The following is a 20,241-nucleotide window of genomic DNA, read 5'->3' as shown; positions in this document are numbered from 1 at the left end:
GAAAGAGACTGTTATCTCCCTAAACTGCTGCAACGGGAATGTTACTGTGGCCTATCTTGACTGCTACTACTACTGAAATGGAACTAATACTTTGCTCCCCCTATACTGCTGCTAGTGATATGTTACTGGGGCCTGTCTTGACTGCTACTACTACTGAAATGGAACTAATACTGTGCTCCCCCTATACTGCTGCTAGTGATATGTTACTGGGGCCTGTCCAGACTGCTACTACTACTGAAATGGAACTAACACTGTGCTCCCCCTATACTGCTGCTAGTGATATGTTACTGGGGCCTGTCCCTAATGCTACCACTGAAATGTTACTAATTCTGGGCTCTGCCTATACCGCTGCTAATGCTATGTCACTGAGGTGTGGAAACGGAGGCTTCCCAAAGACATGATGGCGGCGAGGCCATTTCCCACCAACGCGGTTACTGTTAACGTGCATATAACCATGGACACGTGGAGAGGACACATAGTGCCTCAAAAACATCCCCCTCCTCCTCCAACAATGAAAACATTCTTGGCAAATACCTTTGCATTGGTCCGTCTGGTGGCAGTCCAAGAATTTCACCTTTAACGACACAACAAGAGAGCCCCCCACCATCCCCCCGCCACGGCCCACTTAATCCTGGCCACATTCCGAAAACCAACTAAATAAAACCGCGCTACTAGGTCCGCAGTCGCGATCACATTCCCACCAACGCGGTTACTGTTAAGGTACATATTACCAGTCTGACTGGGGCATGGACTGTGGGCCGAAGCCCACCTATATTGTATCTGACGTTAGCTCTGCTGAGCAGGGCACTGCAATGGGATTCATTAATGTACCGCCGATGGGTTCCAGGGGGCCACCCATGCTGTGGGTCCACAGGGACTTCACATTACGGATTTGTACCTGCCAGTGTCTATGTATTAAAAACCCCGGTCAGACTGGGGCATGCAGTGTGGGCTGAAGCCCACCTGCATTTAATCTGACGTTACCTCAGCTATGCTGGGCACTGCAATGGGATTTGTTTATGTACCGCCGGTGGGTTCCAGGGAGCCACCGATGCTTTGGGTCCACACGGACTTCACATTAGGGAGTTGTACCTGCCTGTGTCTACTTATAAAAAAACCCAGTCTGACTGGGACATGCAGTGTGGGCCGAAGCCCACCTGCGTTTAATCTGACGTTACCTCAGCCGTGCTGGGCAATGCAATGAGATTTATTTATGTAATGCCAGTGGCTTCCTGGGACCCACCTATGCTGTCGGTCCACACGGAGTTGTACCTGCCTGTGTCTACTTATAAAGAACCCCAGTCTGACTGGGGCATGCAGTGTGGGCCGAAGCCCACCTGTATTTAATCTGACGTTAGCTCTGCTGTTCAGGGCACTGCAATGGGATTTGTTTATGTACCGCCGGTGGGTTCCAGGCAGCCACCCATGCTTTGGGTCCACACGGACTTCACATTAGGGAGTTGTACCTGCCTGTGTCTACTTATAAAAAAACCCAGTCTGACTGGGGCATGCAGTGTGGGCCGAAGCCCACCTGCGTTTAATCTGATGTTACCTCAGCCGTGCTGGGCAATGCAATGGGATTTATTTATGTAACTCCGGTGGCTTCCTGGGACCCACCCATGCTGTCGGTCCACACGGAGTTGTACCTGCCTGTGTCTACTTATAAAGAACCCCAGTCTGACTGGGGCATGCAGTGTGGGCCGAAGCCCACCTGTATTTAATCTGACGTTAGCTCTATTATCCGGGACAAACTACAGGAGCAATACAGCGCTAATGAGACGTGCACAGCTACGCTAGCATTGGAGTCAGCTGTAGGCACGCTATTGCTGAGGGTTTGTGCAGAGGCCTATGTCCTGGGTGCAGTGAAAGTCCGCTTCCAGCCTAGGATTGCTGAATCTGTGGGCCGAGGCCTATGCCGTGGGCGCGGTGCAGGTCTGCCATGTTTGGCCGCTCAGATCAATTTTTGGTTCATGTCTTGGGTTTCCTAGGACCCACCTATGCTGTTGGTGCAAACTTCGTTCCCATTGCGGTGTTTGACCTGTCTGGCACAAAGGCACTGACTGACTTGGGTAGGGGGCAGAGCGCTGACGGCTTTCCCCTTGCAGTGTGGATTGAGCTATGCGACACCTTGACAGAATGAATACTGTGTGGCACATGGATTCCCCATTGCTATGCCCACGTTTGCAGCTCCTGACGGAGGTGGCACAGGATTGGAGTTCTCATTGCTTCTGTACAGCATTGTGGGCTATCGCCCCGCCCCTTTTAAAGAGGGTCGCTGCCTGGCCCTGCCAACCCTCTGCAGTGTGTGCCTCCGGTTCCTCCTCATGGCAGACGCACTTATAAATAGACATGAGGGTGGTGTGGCTATGAGGCCAGCATGTGGCATGAGGGCAGCTGAAGGCTGCGCAGGGACACTTTGGTGTGCGCTGTGGACACTGGGTCGTGCGGGGGATTGGGAAGCATGTAACCCAGGAGAAGTGGCAGCGGAGTGTCATGCAGGCAGTGATTGTGCTTTGTTGGAGGTAGTGTGGTGCTTAGCTAAGGTATGCCTTGCTAATGAGGGTTTTTCAGAAGTAAAAATTGTTGGGGGGGGGCCACTCTTGCCGCTATTGTGGCTTAATAGTGGGACCTGGGAACTTGAGATGCAGCCCAACATGTAGCCCCTCGCCTGCCCTATCCGTTTCTGTGTCGTTCCCATCACTTTCTTGAATTTCCCAGATTTTCACAAATGAAAACCTTAGCGAGCATCGGCGATATACAAAAATGCTCGAGTCGCCCATTGACTTCAATGGGGTTCGTTACTCGAAACGAACCCTCGAGCATCGCGGGAAGTTCGATTCAAGTAACGAGCACCCGAGCATTTTGGTGCTCGCTCATCTCATTATACATACAGCATGATCTATCCAGTCACAAGTTTGGTATTGTAGTGGCCCAGCACATCATTCTGGTCTCCTCCATAAATGTCATACATGTTTATGTTGATGCACTGTGCAAACTTGTCTTGTCATTTCTAGTGTCTGAGTTGCACAGCTGCAGCGCTAGAAGGGTTAAATGTTTAATAAAACCCAAAGCCTGGATGTAAATGTATCAAGTCTGTCTTGTCATGTGGTAAGAGGGAAGGTATAAATAGGAGTGTTTGAGAGCAGGAAGAGGTCTTCCATTTTGTCTGACACCAGGATTCCACTTAACACACCTTTAGTCTCCTTGTGGTGAAGATGTAAGCGGAGGAGAGATTTCCCGTGCTGCCTGTGTTCTGGATGTGAGTGGAGCAAGCCCCCCAAAAAGTTAGAGAGAATTTGTCAGTAACTATTTCTTCTCAAGATCAGTGCAGAGGTACTATCTGATTGTTTACTTTTCCTACGCGGCTGTCCAGAGCCAGGATCACCGCGTAGAGGTACACCCTTTAATTGTCACACCCACACGTCTTCAAGTCAAGGTGGAGGTACTGAGAGAAACTTAGTCTTTGGTCACACACGTGCATCTTCGAGTCTATGGGAGCCGTGTAAAGGTACTACGTTGTGAAGTCAATTGCCTGCACTGTAACGTCTGTAACTGAACTGCCTTGTAACAATTGTTTCTCAAGTTTATCAAGTAAAGTTTTCCAGGCCCTAAACATTTCTAGGGATCCGTGGTACTAGGAAACTGTCTGAAACAGCATTTATTCTCCACTGAGGGTCATACCGGTGTGTGAAGGAATGGTGGCGTCACCGATGACAACTACAACCCCTGTTATCCTGTATATTGGCATTCCCTATCCTAGGGGTGTCTTTGCGGGCCGGCAGTGATACTCTGGCCTTGGCTGTGTGTATACCATCGGGAAGGAGTTGGTAAGTGCCACCGTGACACATCCGCACTATACGCTCCCAGCTCCCCACCTATGTCAGGTGTCCGGGTTCTCCCTATGGGACGCTGCAGTATGCTTTACATTTTGCTGACAACTGCAATTTCAATTCTTTGCCTTCGTTCTGAAATGCATTAGATAGTAGATGATGGAGATATATTGCCAGGTATACTCTAGTGCGAGAAGATACCATGCCATAAATGTGGCTTCTCCAGGCAAAAGTGATTGATCACAAAAGCCAAACCTGCAGCGCTCAGCGCCTCACCAGGCAGTCTTTTGTTTATAGAGGGGCTGTCTTTGTGAGGCAACACCAGTAAAACTTTTTCTCTTTTTTTCACAAATGTGGAACTCTTTTAACTTCTTAAAAAACTGAACTTTTTGGGCAGGAGTAAAAATATTTTTTTTATTTCTTCATCAACCCGTTTCAACAGCCATAACTTTTTTGTCAAGAAAGCTGTAGAACGGGTTATTTTTACAGGACAAATTCTAGTTTCAATTGGCACCATTTTGGGGTATATACAATGTAAAGATTACAATTTTATTATTTTTTGGGGGGATAGGAAAAAATATGCAATTCTGCCATTGATGTTTGCTTTTCTTTTTAAAAAAGGTATACATATAATTATTTTTGTGCCACCACGTACTGAGGCCCATAAATGGGAAAATAAAACAGCAACTGCCATTGTGTTTTGCGTTTTTTTCATAACAATAGCATCTCATTTACATGTCAATGTGAAATTGGACAAAATTAGGTAATGTTGTAATTCAAATTATAGGATGCTATTTCCCTCCAATTTTCAGACCGACTTTTCAATCCAAAAATCAGATGGAGAAAAGATCTGTGTGCATGTATCCTAAATGTGAACAAAGAAATAAACTACCGCAGACTATAAAAATAAGAGCCATTAAAATAATATTGCACTCCTATCAGGTGAGATTAAAGGATTGTGACATGCATAATCCCCATTTACTGATCCGTGCATAAATCAGCATTCGAAAAATAACAGTTATGTTTAACTATTTGTTCATTCAATGACAGTTAAGATCTATGTACTTAGTACTTTGAACTCCTTTTATTTTAATGTAGACATAGTTGTAGAAGGACTTGTTTTTTGCAGGGCAACTTGTGTTTTTCAACAGCACTATTTAGTGTACCATATAATGTACTGAAAAGCTTTTAAAAAATTTTAAGTGGAGTGAAATGGAAAAGAAAAGCAATTCTGCCATCTTTGGCGGGGAAGTTCTTGTTTTTACAGCAAGGTAGAAATGACATGATGACTTTATTCTATGTGTCAGTTCGATTATGACAATACCAAATTTATATAGGTTTTTTTTTTGCTGTGAAACTTTCAAAAAATATTCTTAAAAAAAATATTTTGATCACCATAACTTTTTCATCTTTCTGTCGATGGGGTTGTGCGCGAGCTCATTTTTTGCATGATAACCTGTGGTTTCTCTTGGTACCATTTTGGAGTACATATTAGAGATGAGCGAGCGTACTCGGAAAAGCACTACTCGCTCGAGTAATTTGCTTTATCCGAGTATCGCTGTGCTCGTCCCTGAAGATTCGGGTGCTGCTGCGGCTGACAGGTGAGTCGCAGGGGAGAGCGGGCGGGAGAGAGGGAGAGAAAGATCTCCCCTCCGTTCCTCCCCGCTCTCCCCTGCAGCTCGCCGCTCCGTGCCGGCACCTGAATCTTCAGGGACGAGCACAGCGATACTCGGATAAAGCAAATTACTCGAGCGAGTAGTGCTTTTCCGAGTACGCTCGCTCATCTCTAGTACATATACAACTTTTTCATCAACTTTTACATTATGTCTTGGAAACTGGGTGACCAAAAAAACGCAATTCTGCCCTGGTGTATGTGTGGTTCTTTATGATGACGTTCACTATACAGATTAATGTGCTATTTTCTTATTTATGTATTGTGACTGTGAAACTCCACCATTGGTAACTCCCCTACAGTGAAAATGTGACAAAAACTCAAATCATAAATAAAGACACATCTAAGTAGGGTACATAAAGATGAACAGTGCTTCAATACTAAAACATTTACAGTCAACAGGTAACACAAAAATTGAGTTTGAATAGAATACAGTTGTGTCATTTATGGTCCAACAGCACTGGAGAGTAATCGGCAGTATTTGGAATGTAGTAGTCCAACGATAGCAATTGGGTGCCGCACTAGGGGTGATAAAATGGGAGATCTCAAGCAGTCCTCCATGACAGAATGGAGCTTAGGAAGTCATTGTATGGAGAAATCTTCAGCAGCGGTTTTGGAGATGATCTTTCCATAAAATTAAGAATGGCCACAAGAAGCCAGCTTCAGTATAGTAAAAAAAAACTGTAAGCTACTTAGTTTACCTCCGCTCCTAGCCACACGGTTCAGTGCCATAATGGATCATTAATGCACCTGCCCTCATATAGCTTGAGACACAAAATGCGCAGGAGGAGTTGGTGCCACAATGTAGCTTATTTGGTGAATGTGGGCAGGATTTAAAGTGTTATGAATCCAGGGTGGTGTACTGCTGTATTGGGGGCTTATAGGATGCCAGGGTGCTACATAGTGATATGTAGGCACAACAGACACACATGAGTCAAAACCACTTTACGGGGGATGGTTATATGGGTTGGGACAAATAGGTAATACACGGGTTTCGGTGGAGGCGGGGGATTCCACATTGGGAAACTGACCATCAGTTTCTAGTGTCACAGGGAAGCTCTCATTTCAAACTGTAGGCAGAGTTTGGTCAACTATTGGAACAAGTTCTGGAAAGCCTTGATATGGCTCAACATGCAGTGGAGTTGGTAGCTGCTGTACATGTACAATGGAGGACCAAAAGCTCTGATGATAACACTGTAAGCCTAGGTTAAAATAATACTGCAGAACCTTTGTGTGTCTTAGAAGATCATTGCCATTAGGGTCACAAGAATAAAGTGGCGGAGGAAGAGAAATCGTACACTCCCCCATTCCTCCAGAGCTAGGTGGAACTGGCCATCCAGTGGGGGGGGGGGGGGGTAGGCTGTGATACCACAATTGGCTACACAGTCGTCTGTGGAAGGACAGTGGAGGTAATGATGGATGAAACACCCACAGCTGAATTTGAAGAAACCACGATTGCTGGTGCAGAATTCACACAACAGGTAGATATAACAGATGTAGTCTGTTCCGTGAACTTATAAGGAACATCATCTTGAGGCAGCACAGACCGGGAGACCTCATCTTGCAAAGACAGATTCTGAGTGGACTCCATTGCACTATACAAACATAGATTCTCAAATGCTCCATCTGAAGTATAAATGTCTCCATGATACTCTCCATTATTGCTTGGTTCCTCAATATCTTCCTCTGATGAATTCAAACTTTGCTTGACAGGGCCAGGATTACTCCTGGCAACCCAAAAAGCTGGAGTGCTAACCATTGTATTTCCTGGATTAGATAAAGGAGGGAAAGGTGTTTCGTCTCCTTCCTCAATTTCATAATAAGTTATTGTTTCTTCCAGGCCTCAATGCTCCTCATCTCTGTCTGACACAAACCCAAAGTGACACTCTTTATTTACACAAGGCATCTGCCTTCTACTCCGTATGTAGCTCCTAGTTCTGTAGGAATAATTGTCAAAACTTTGGTAGCACCTCTTTCCAGGACTGTGGTAAAAAGAGATCTCTGGGTTCATAGCGTGTTTTGGGATTCCAAAGATACGGCTTTGATGATGTGGAGATTACGGAGGTCTGTAGTGTTCATATGATGCTAGATTGGCTGCAGTCTCCTTTCCACGTACTGTCTAGAAAAGCCTCTTCCTAGATTTGAGGTCCAGCTTTTTCTGCCAGTTCTTCAATAAATACTGTAACAGAATTGGTGTCTTGCCCAACTTCTTGTATATGAGCATTGTAAAATCGCCCACCCGGCTCTAAACACACCTGACATTTATCACTAAGACAGTAAAGTCTTCCAGCAAACACCATGTATTCAGTTGTCTGAAGCGCTTTTTTGCTGTCCAGCCATAGATCTAATTCTGCATTTATGTAGATTTCTGGATCAAGTGCCTTCAAGACCTTGTATGGAATGGGCATTTTGTTTGGGTTTTTTGCCATCTTTACTTCCTCTGTGCTTTGCTTGTTTTTCTCCTCCAAGGGACTGCCAAAATCATTCATAATTTGCATCTTCACTGCCGGTGGATGCACTATTGCAGTTCTTCTTTGACCCACTTCGAAACAGCTCAACAGCAGCAATTAATTTTTGCTCATCTACTCCAAACACCTCTCTCTATAGATATTCATACAGAACAGCTTGACAAATGGCAGCAGTTGACTGGATTAATGTGCTATTTTGATAGATCACACTTTTATGAATGTGATGAGACCAAATATGTTTTTAGTTCTTTAAGATCAATACAGAAATATATATATATGAATTTTATTTTTTTTCAAACATCTTTTTATTTAATTTTTTTATAAAAATTTTCATTACAATTCCATACAATAGACACAGTACAACTTAGAAGCAATACAATGATAATTCTCATGAGGTTTGCATTTTCAGGTATAGTAAAGAGCTAACCAAACTGGCATCCTATAACGTTTCCTTATTGTGGTTCAGTTATCACTTTCAACCCACCAATTTTGATCATATTGATCTATTCATTTCAAGATAGACTAAAAGAATCATAGTAAAGTTCCAAAATAAAAAAAAGAAAAAAGGTAACAAAAAAGGGACCCATCTGATGCTTTTTCCATCTTATTTGCCCCACTCCCTCCCATCCCCATCTTACGTCTCCTATTTAATTCGATCTACCCCATCTTCTTGCCCTTTGTTAATCTTCCTAAAGAGTCCCTAGTGTCCTCCATTAGATACCAGGTCGTGTACTGAAAGGGACCAACAATTTTTCTGATTTCTTGGTCAGTGTAATGTGATTGAAGAAAAATCTGCAATTTTAAAAAAATGTTTTTGCTGCTTTTTCTTTGTGTTCCCACTCATTCCATATTTAATAAGTGTTTAAGTTGGGCTACCAGCTCAGTTATTTCTGGTATCATTTGCAGAAGCCAATGTTTGAGCAGAAGTCGTTTCGCTACTAGTAGAACTATGTGAATGAATTAAGGGAATTTTAGTGGTGTAGACCCGTCTGGCCCTGTTATTTCATCATTGTTTAACCCCTTCATGACATGGCCTATTTTGGGCTTAAGGCCTTGGTCACACGGGAGTTTTTTCCCGCGATTTGCGGATTGCATGACGGATGTGCATCCGCAAATCGCGTGTCCGGGGCCGAAAAATCGCTCGAAAAATCTGCTCCTAGCCGCGTTTCATTAGAAACGGGCCGGAGCAGTGCAGCGCTGTCCAGCGCATTGAATTCAATGGAGCCGGCAATACAGCTGAGAGCTGCCCCTGATTGGTCCCTGCGCTGAGCCAATCAGAGGCAGCACTCACTCACCCATTCATGAATTCATGAATGGGTGTGAGTGAGAGCTGCCTCTGATTGGTGAGGGCTGTGACCAATCAGAGGCAGCTCATTCAGCAGGCGGGGATTTTAAATCCCCAACTGCTGAATACTACTCATAGCAGTTCAGGAGAACTGCCGGCCGGCCGCAGCTGAACTCCGTCTGCCGGGACAAGGTGAGTATATTTTTATTTTACTTTTTACACATTTCTGGATGAATTGCAGGGAAGGGCTTATATATTTAAGCCCTTCCCGACAATTCATCCCGCAATCGCCGGCAGCCCATTGCTTTCAATGGAGCCGGCTGTATTGCCGCCTCCATTGAATTCATTGGGCAAACATCATTCTTCTCTGTCACAGCTGTTACAGCTGTGGCAGAGGAGAATGATTTGTCAAGTATATGTTCTCAATGGGGTCGGCGCTGCTGCCGCCGGCCCCATTGAGCGCATATAGAGAAGAGAACAGGAATCGCAGATCGCAGATAGGTGCGATCTGCGATTTCTGTTCTATAATTTATCGGACGAGCGCATAAAAAGCACTCATGTGTCCGATACCATTGCAAAGCAATGGTTTTATAAAATCGCACATCGCATGCACAGATCGCACGGAAAATCGCCCGTGTGACCGAGGCCTAAGGACGCAACAATTTTTGGCGGATTTTCTTCTCCGTTTATCAAAAGCCATTACCTTTTTTTTTTTTCCGTCAACGCGGCCGTATGAGGGCTTATTTTTTGTGTGGCGAACTGTAGTTTTTATCGGCGTCATTTTTGGGTACATTAACTATATTGTAAAACTTTTTAATTTTTTTAATGATAGCAGGGAGAGAAAACACATCAATTCTGCCATAGATTTTTTTTTTACAGCGTTAATCATGCAGCATAAATGAGACATTCCATTTTTTCTGCGGACCGGTACGGTTACAACGATACCAAAATTCTTACATTTTTTTTAGGTTTTCCCACTTTTCTGTAACTTTTTTATTTTTTGATGTACAGAGCTCTGTGAGGGCTTATTTTTTGCGAGACGAGCTGTAGTTTTTACTGGTACTATTTTGGGGTACATACGGCTTTTTTGATTACTTTTATTGTGTTTTTAGTGAGGCAAAATGCTAAAAATTTGCATTTTGCCTCAGTTTTTTTGTGCTTTTTGGGGCGTTTTTTCCGTGCACAGTCAAAAGCATGTGCAACTTATTGTACGCATCGTTACGGATGCGACAATACCAAATATGTGGGGTTTTATTATTTTTTTACCTTTGTTTATGCTAATCTGAGAAAAAGCATAAAAAAATGTTTTTTTTACTCTTTTTTTACATTTTTTTTAAATTCATTTTTTTAATCTTTGTTTTTTTTACATTTGTGTCCCCCTGGGGGACTTTGACCACTGCCCTGATGATCGCTGTGATAAGGCATGGCAGGGCTACTGCTCTGCCATGCCTTATCGCTTATACAGCGATCTCAGGCACTGGCAACACAAGACGCCAGTGTCTGGCGTCCTGTTACCATGGTGACAGGCCAGGCTCTCACGATGTTATCGCGAGAGGCGGCCAGAGACACAGAGGGAGTCCGCTCCCTCTGTGAACTCTTTCCCTGCCGCGATCTACTTAGATCGCGGCAGGGAAGGGGTTAACAGCGGGGGGCGCATCTCCGATGCCCCCGCTGTTGCAGCGGGATGCCGGCTGTGACTGACAGCCGGCTCCCGCTGCGGGATAGCGCGGGATCATATGTGATCCCGCGCTATCCCCAGGACGTAAGTTTACGCCCTGTTGCGGGAAATACCCTGCTGCCAGGACGTAAACTTACGCCCTGCAGCAGGAATGGGTTAAGATTATAGTTTGTATCTCACTGGGTATTATACTTTTTCATTGCTCCTGTATATATTTTATAAGTTTTTTTTCCAGAAATCCTGCACCTGAGCACAACTCCATATGCCATGAACTAAATCTGTGGCTGGTGTTCCACAATTTGGGCACTGTGTGATGCACTCTGGGAAAGAAGGAGATGCTGGTATGTCCAAGCCATATATACATACATATGCGTACATATTATGTACATATGGTACATAATCTTGAAACCAGTTTCCCTCCATGTCTTACTTATCAAGCAGGCTCGGATTTTTAATCAACCTTCCAGGATCTTTTCTCCCATACCTGTGTCTTTTGTTATTTTTTCCCATCTGTCTTTTATTGCCCTTGGTAGTGTGGATAATGAGAATCTTCCTACTGGTTGTGCTGTGGAATCAAAATCTGTTTTACCTACCTCTCTACTGAGATCTCTTAGCCTAGTCTGGCAATACTGAAGTGCCTGCGCGATCTGTAGGAACTGTGTCTCTGGTATGTTATATTTCATCTTGAGTTTAGATGGGTTTAGCCATCTGCTCTCTCTCTCTCATGCATGAGGTTCTGGGCTACCACTAAGCCTTTTTTTACCATTCCATAAAGACTTTATCATCATGACCTCTGGGGAATTTTGGGTGACCTATTAGTGGCATATATTTGGACAACAAGTAGGGAAGTCTGAAAAGCTTCCTTGCTTCTTTCCATGTCAGTATCGTGTCTCTTAGTAGTAAAGATCGTTTAATATCTAGTGGAAGACCTGAGAAATGTGTGTGTAAGCAAGCTATGAGACTTCAAGGAGAGGCTAAGTTGGATTCAATGGAATATATATCTGTGCCTCTCATCCAGCCTACTATGTGTCTTGTTAGGCATGCTATATCGTAGCCTCTGACGTTCGGGAAATTCATTCCTCCCTCACTCTTGCTTAACATTAGCTTCTGCAAAGATATCCTCGGGTGTTTCCTGCCCAAATAAACTTTGTAAAAGCTGAGTTGAGGCGCACAACATCCGAGTGTTTGATTAGAATTGGTTTGCATAGGGTACAGCAGTTTGGAAAAACTCGTCATCTTGAGGAGATAACATCTTCCCAGCATTGAGAGAGGGAGATTTGATAATCTCCTCAATTCTGTTGTAATTTTCTCAATCAATGGCGGGTAGTTTAGGGAGTATAGTGAAGTAGGATCTTTTACCTATTTTTATCGCTAAGTATGTGATATTTTTCTGCTCCTTCTCCCCAACCCAGGGAAGTCCAAAAAGATTTAGGACCAGGTGCACCCATCTATAGAATTTAACTTTTTGTTGGGTTGACTTGGTAGTCTGAGAAGGTCCCGAATTCAGTTATGTCTGCTATTGCTTTTTTTCAAATGTGCCTTAGGGTCTGCCATAAATATGAGGATATTGTCTGAAAAGAGAGTGGTCTTGATTTCTTGCATTCCAATTTTTATTCCTTGGAATACGGGGGAGTCTTCTAGATGGCATACTAGTGGTTCTAGCGCTAGGTCAAACAGTAAAGGATATAGCGGAAGTCCTGTCTGGTTCCTTTAAATAGTGGAACTTGGTCTGATAAGAATCCTGTTGTATGGATTCTTGTTGTTGGGTTACTATAGATGCTATTAATGTAAGTGCTGAAAGGGCCCTGTAATGCTATTCTATCCAGGACCATTCCCAGCCATCTCCATTGCACACTATCAAATGCCTTTTCGGTGTCTAGGAATATTATCACTGGGTTTGGCACTGGGTGAGTCTGGTGTCTTAGTATGTCTAATACCGCTAAAACCTTTCTCATATTTGCAACTGCTGAGCGTTTTTTTATGAACCCTACTTGTGAGGGTCCCACTAGCATGGGCATCAGTGAACCTAACCTCTCTGCTAATATTTTTGCTAGTATTTTCAGGTCTTGATTTATGAGGGCCTGCATAATTCTGGTAATTGTGGATCTTTGTTAGGTTTGGGTATTACTTATATGTGTTCTGTATTGGCATATTTTGCAATTTCTCCCGTTATGTAGTATGTGGTTATAGTATTCTGTTAATGCTGGTGAGACCTGGTCTTTTAAGACTTTATAGAATTCCCCTGAGTCTGGGCCTCCGGCTCTGTTATTGTATAGTGATTTTATGGTGTTTTTGACTTCTTACTCTGTTATGTTCCTATTAAGATGGTCTATTTGTGATGTTTGGAAAGATGGCATGGAGATTGAGTTCAAGAAACTCTGTCCGTTATCAGCGGTCCAAGTTGGGGCTTGATAAAGTACTTCATAGTAGTTTTTTAACAAATTATTGATTTGTTTCAGGTGTCCATGCATACAGTCATTATTGTGCTTCAGCGCTGCAGTGTGGTTTGGTGGGTTACGTCCGTTGCCCAGTCTTGCTAGTAGTCACCCCGCTTTATTTCCATATCCAAAAAGCTCTGCTTGGAAGTACGTTTTGTATGACCTTTCTTTTCTATCTACCCAAAGATCAAAGTCTGATTTTGATATCTTTCAGACTTCTCAATTTTGTGTGGATGGGGAAGTCAGGAATGTGGTGTATGCTTTCTTGAGTTTTGCACTAACCCTATTGAATTGCATTTTTATTGACTTCTTAAAGGGGTTGTCTCGCGAAAGCAAGTGGGGTTAAGCACTTCTGTATGGCCATATTAATGCCCGAGTAGACGCGCTTGCGCAGAAGGGTCTTCTGCCTTCGGCTCGGTCTGGCACGAGCAGCGTTCTGGCTCCGCCCCCTTCTACGCATCATCGCGTAGCTCCGCCCCATCACGTGTGCCGATTCCAGCCAATCAGGAGGCTAGAATCTGCACACGTGACGGGGCGGAGCTACGCGATGCCGCGTAGAAGGGGGCGGACCCAGAACGCCGCTGCTGCCGGACAGACCCGAAGGCAGAAGACCCTTCTGCGCAAGCGCGTCTAATCGGGCGATTAGACGCTGAAGTCAGACGGAGCCATGGAGATGGGGACGCCAGCGCAGGGAAGGTAAGTGAATAACTTCTGTATGGCTCATATTTAATGCACGATGTATATTACAAAGTGCATTATTATGGCCATACAGAAGTGCTTAACCCCACTTGCTTTCGCGAGACAACCCCTTTAAGGTTGAATATGTAACTTAGAAGTTTACCTTGGATCACTGCCTTTGTGGTTTCCCAATAAAGAGGTGTGTTTGAGGAGTGCATCTTATTATAGTAATCATACTCTTCCCTCCCAGCTTTTAACATCTCCAAAAAGTTTTCACTTCTGACAAGAAATGCTGGGTAGAGTATATTTTTAATTTTTAATATTCATTTGATATAATAATTGTTTTCACTTTTTCAAACTCCTTTTTTAGTCCCCATAGGAGACTTGAATTTGCGATCATTTGATTACCAATACCATGTACTGCAACACTTCAGAATTGCAGTATATGGTATTTCTGCAGGCAGACATATGTAGAAGCCTTGTCGGCCTCTAGAAGGCCCCAGGCTGCCATAACACCTACACAGCACCTTGTGATCTCATTGTGGAGAGCCACTGACGACCTTCAAACAGCTAACTCTTTAAATGCTACTGTCAAAATTGATAGTGGCATTTAAAGGGTTAACTAACAAGATCAGTGTGAACTCTAATTTTGGCTGATGCAATTGGGTGTCAGCCGCGCCATATTAACCCCACGAGCCTGAGATGTTAGTATGCATTCTGAGCCTCTAAGCAGTTAAAAATTAGAGAATGAAAACATATAAAAACAATTCAATATAGAAGATTTACTCTGCTCAAACTAAATCCTGACATAATATTCCTCAATACAGAATTACATTACATTATATAATGGATGTAATGGATTCTAATTACTAAGTGGTCTTCAGTGCTTATTCATGATTCATGAAACGCCAAGTAAAAAACTTGGATATTGTTTATTAAAAACAAATTGAAAAAAAACACCCTTCAGAGGCAAAATATCAGGATAGTAAACATTTATAAGTATTTATGAAGCTAATTGTTAATCATAACATTAATTGTTTACAAGCTGTTTACTTGTATCTTTCTGCCATCCTGTAATTTGCTTTCCTAAGGGAAATCTCCAATGGCCCAAAGCAGTTGACTTTTAGCAAAGGTATTGGGGTTGCAATAATGAAACATCCCTCAGTTGTACTGAACTGGCCACATCCTGCCTTTATTCCGGGCCTTCCGATCAGCACTCTCATCCCGACGGTCGACCACAGACTGACAGCATTATCTGAGATCCAGAGACCTTGCAAGAAGCCCAGGATTCCTGCAAGAGAGTAGAGGACACACCTCGCCAAGCTGCCCCCACCTTCGAAATGAGTGACAAGGCGTGGTTATCCACCAAAAACTTAGTGTCAGGTACCCTCTACGAAGCTGAGGCAAAGGTTTATGGGACCCTTCCCAATCACCGCAATGATCAGCCAGGTGGTTTTCTGCTTGAAGCTCCTGCACAGCCTAAAGATCCATCCTGTCTTTCATGTATCTCTACTCAAACCATTCCAGGACAACACCTTCTTGGGAAGAAACCAGACACCTCCTCCAGCGGTGAGGGTCCAAGAGGAGGAGGAGTTCAAGGTAGATAAAATTCTGGACTCAAGACTCCATATAGGAAGATTGCAATACCTGGTGAAGTGGAAGGGGTATGGTCCAAAAAGGGAACTCATGGGAGCCAGCTAACAACGTCCATGCACCAAGGCTCACAGACAGATTCCATCACGGGTACCCAGGAAAGCTGAAACGTGACTACCCAATAACGACTCCTGGCTTCCATCTGACTATGCTTCCTGCCTTATCCATTTGTCCTGCAAATGTGACTACCTGATAAAGACTTCTGGCTTCCATCTGACTACGCTTCCTGCCTCATCCATTGGTACTGCAAATGTGACTAATCCTGGCTGCCTCCTGACTACTCTCTGGTCCCACACAGCTACTACACTCGTGGCTCCTATCCAACACCGGTAAGAATTACACACAGCATGTTAAAAGTGATATTGCTTACAGGCTCCCATGAATTATTCTTATCATTTCTGGAGTTCAAGATTCTTTCAACAGTGTAATGTTCCTGCCCATCGATTTCAATGGAATATGGAGCAGGAGCCAAAAATGAATTAGGAACAACAGGCAGGTATCAATGGAGATATGTGTAATACTAGGTTTATCCTCATTGTCCTGGGAACTTTCGAATGAAAAGCTGCTAAGCTTATTTGTCCGATTGTTTTGAAAGGACCAATGAATTTTTGCCATATTTCATTTTGAGAGTTGGAGAAGCTTTGCAAAAGTTATCTGCCACTTGCTTATAATTACCTTTTTAAGGTATTTTTTAGCATCTCCAGGTTTTATTGTATTGAATTCTGTCTGTGACTGCAGGAATAAAAGTCTCTATGGGAAAATTAGGAAGAATACTTTGATGGTAACCCACATTTGTAAAAAATGGTGCCTGTTTAGTGGAGGCATTTTAAGAATAATTATAGGAAAACTGCCCCATGGGAAGAAAATCACCTTGCAGATGACAAATATAGGACCAGAGATACGGCTCTAATGTTTGATTTCTGCGCTCAGTCAGACCATTAGGTTGGGCATGAAAAGCAGATGATAAACTCATCAATGTCAAGCACTTTGCTAAAATTTTGCTAGAATCCTGATGTAATTTGTACTCCACAATCAGAGACAACTTCATTTGGTACTCCATGGAGATGAAACACATTATGAATTATTAGATCAGCAGTCTCTTTAGCAGACGTTAGCCCAAAGCAATGAATAAAATGTGCAGCTTAAGGGAGCCAATGAACCACTACTAGGATTGAATTATTTTCTTTGGAGACAGGTAAATCGACAATAAAGTCCACAGAGATAACTCTCCAAGGATGAGATGGAAATGACAGGAGCTTCAGCAAACCCACTGGTGAAGAATTGAGAGTTTTATACATAGCACAAGTGTTGCTTGAAGTATCGTATCTCTTTACATCTTTTTGATAATTGAACCACCAAAAATATGGGACAAAAATTATTTTGTCTTCTGAATTCTTTTATGACCCGCTAGCTTGGAGTCATGAATTAGTTTTAATTCCTTTAATCATAAAATAGTTTTAATCATAAAGTTTGTGCTTATGAGTCCACAGTTTGTTTTGGAATATTAAGGAAACCTCATCTGGTGGATGCAAAAAATTGGATCAGTCTTATATGCTTTCCTTATCTATTCAAGCAAGTCTTTCTTATGGCTTACCCTAAAGATATTTGAATGAGGAAGAATAGTTGTTGGCAGTACTGCTGGGGAGGAGTCATTGGAAAGCATGTGGATAAGGCATCAGCCTTATCATTCCATGAACCAGGCTAGTAAGAGATCACAAAGTTGGACTGATTAACCCCTTAACACTACAGGATGTAAATTCGTAAGTTTACATCATGGCTGGGTGCACTTAACGCAACAGAATGTAAACTTACTAGTAAAACTGTGACTGATAGCCGACCTCTCGTAATGTACAGTGCAAAAGCGTTTGTCTGAATAAGCCCTAATGGAAAACTTATATAACCTAGGAACTGGATCTCTGTATGATGAAATTCACATTTCCCCAACTTTAATATAGAGTTGATGTGCTCTTAGATGCTCTCATACAATCTCCACATGACTCTGATTTTCCTCTACAAAGTCCGAAAAAATTAGTAGGTCATCCAGATAAATGGCCACAAACAGATCTAACAAGTCCTTAAAAATGTATTTGATGAAATGATGTATGAGCATTACAAAGCCCAAATGACATGACTTAATATTCAGAATACATAATGCTATCTGAATGTCATTTTCCATTCAATAGATCTAATACGAACCAGGTTATATGTACCGTGGGGATTTAATATTCTGAAGATGTTTGCTTGGCAAACTCTTTCCAGCAACTCCGCTATCAATAAAGGAAGAAAATGGCTCTTTATTGCAATTTTGTTCAATTCTCTATAATCAATACAAGTTCTCAAAGAACCAACCGTCTTTTTTATATGGGGAGGAGGATGGACAAATAAAGAATATATAGATAACTAGCTTACCCATCGCACGTTGCTGCGAAGACAGACAGACATACATACATTCGTTTTTATATATCTAGATAACAACCAATCACAGCGCAGCTTTCATGTTACCTCAGCGGTATAATATATAACAACCAATCACAGCACAGCTTTCATGTTGCCTCAGCAGTATAAGAAATAGCAACCAATCACAGCACAGCTTTCATGTTGCCTCAGCAGTATAATATATAGCAATCAATCACAGCACAGCTTTCATGTTACCTCAGCAGTATAAGAAATAGCAACCAATCACAGCGCAGCTTTCATTTTACCTCAGCATTCTCAATATCCAGCAATTGTCAAGCGAAACGTTTGGCGGATGCATCATTTTGTAGTTGAACACGATTGCTCATAATGCCTTTTGCTTTCGTGCTTGAGATGGAAATCAAACGATCTTTGTCTGGGGGGCATAACTGTCGGCGATGCTCGCACGCGCGACACCTATCGTTGGATAGTTGTATTATGCCAGTAATCTTCCCAGGAGTGTACTCAACAACTTCCCAAAGTTTCATGGCGATTGGATGAATGGTGTAGTAATGCATAAAAGGACAGACAGACATACATTCATTTATATATATCAGGAAGTGAGAGAATTAGATTCCGTACGTAAAATTTGGACGCTAATTCTTTTGCGCTTGGAATTGAATAATCGAGTTGGGACCCATTAACTTTTCCTATTTATGACATAATCAATGCTCGTGCCAAATTACATCAGGAAGTGAGAGAATTAGATTTCGTACGTAAAATTTGGATGCTAATTCTTTAGCACTTGGAATTGAATAATCGAGTTGGGACCCATTAGCTTTTCCTATTTATGACATAATTAATGCTCGTGCCAAATTTCAAGTTTCTATTACATTGGGAAGTGAGAGAATTAGATTCCGTACGTGAAATTTGGACGCTAATTCTTTTGCGCTTGGAATTGAATAATTGAGTTGGGACCCATTAACTTTTCCTATTTATGACATAATCAATGCTCGTGCCAAATTACATCAGGAAGTGAGAGAATTAGATTCCGTACGTAAAATTTGGATGCTAATTCTTTAGCACTTGGAATTGAATAATCAAGTTGGGACCCATTAACTTTTATTATTTATGACATAATCAATGCTCGTGTCAAATTTCATGTTTCTATGACATCGGGAAATGAGAAAATTAGATTACGTACGTAAAATTTGGACGCTAATTCTTTTGCGCTTAGAATTAAATAATCGAGTTGGGACCCATTAACTTTTCTTATTTATTACATAATCAATGCTCGTGCCAAATTTCAAGTTTCTATGACATTGGGAAGTGATGGAGTTAGATTCCGTACGTAAAATTTGGACACTAATTCTTTTGCGCTTAGAATAAAATAATCGAGTTGGGACCCATTAACTTTTCCTATTTATGACATAATCAATGCTCGTGCCAAATTTCATGTTTCTATGACATCGTGAAGTGAGAAAATTAGATTCCTCACGTAAAATTTGGATGCTAATTGTTTGGCGCTTAGAATTGAATAATCGAGTTGGGACCCATTAGCTTTTCCTATTTATGACATAATTAATGCTTGTGCCAAATTTCAAGTTTCTATTACATTGGGAAGTGAGAGAATTAGATTCCGTATGTGAAATTTGGACGCTAATTTTTTTGTGCTTAGAATTGAATAATTGAGTTGGGACCCATTAGATTTTCCTATTTATGACATAATCAATGCTCGTGCCAAATTTCAAGTTTCTATAACATTGGGAAGTGATGGAATTAGATTCCGTACGTAAAATTGCACGCTAATTTTTTTGCACTTAGAATTGAATAATCGAGTTGGGACCTATTAACTTTTTCTATTTCTGACATAATCAATGCTCGTGCCAAATTTCATGTTTCTATGACATCGTGAAGTGAGAAAATTAGATTCCGTACGTAAAATTTGGACGCACATTTTTTTGCACATAGAATTGAATAATCGAGTTGGGACCCATTAGTTTTTCCTATTTATGGCATAATCAATGCTCGTGCCAAATTTCAAGTTTCTATGACATTGGGAAGTGAGAGAATTAGATTCCGTACATAAATTTGGACGCTAATTTTTTTGTGCTTAGAATTGAATAATCGAGTTGGGACCCATTA

The 20,241-nt window shown here is 42.3% G+C and overlaps 1 pseudogene; it reads right to left on the bottom strand.

Annotated features, from left to right (window-relative positions):
* Positions 1–7,637: 7,637 nt before the first annotated feature.
* LOC136610045 (UDP-N-acetylglucosamine transferase subunit ALG13 pseudogene) overlaps positions 7,638–20,241 on the bottom strand; it is a 28,867-nt pseudogene continuing 16,263 nt past the window's right edge.

Source organism: Eleutherodactylus coqui, chromosome 2 (assembly GCF_035609145.1).
Source record: "Eleutherodactylus coqui strain aEleCoq1 chromosome 2, aEleCoq1.hap1, whole genome shotgun sequence".
NCBI classification, from domain to species: Eukaryota; Metazoa; Chordata; class Amphibia; order Anura; family Eleutherodactylidae; genus Eleutherodactylus; species Eleutherodactylus coqui.
This window is presented reverse-complemented; position numbering and strand designations above follow the sequence as displayed.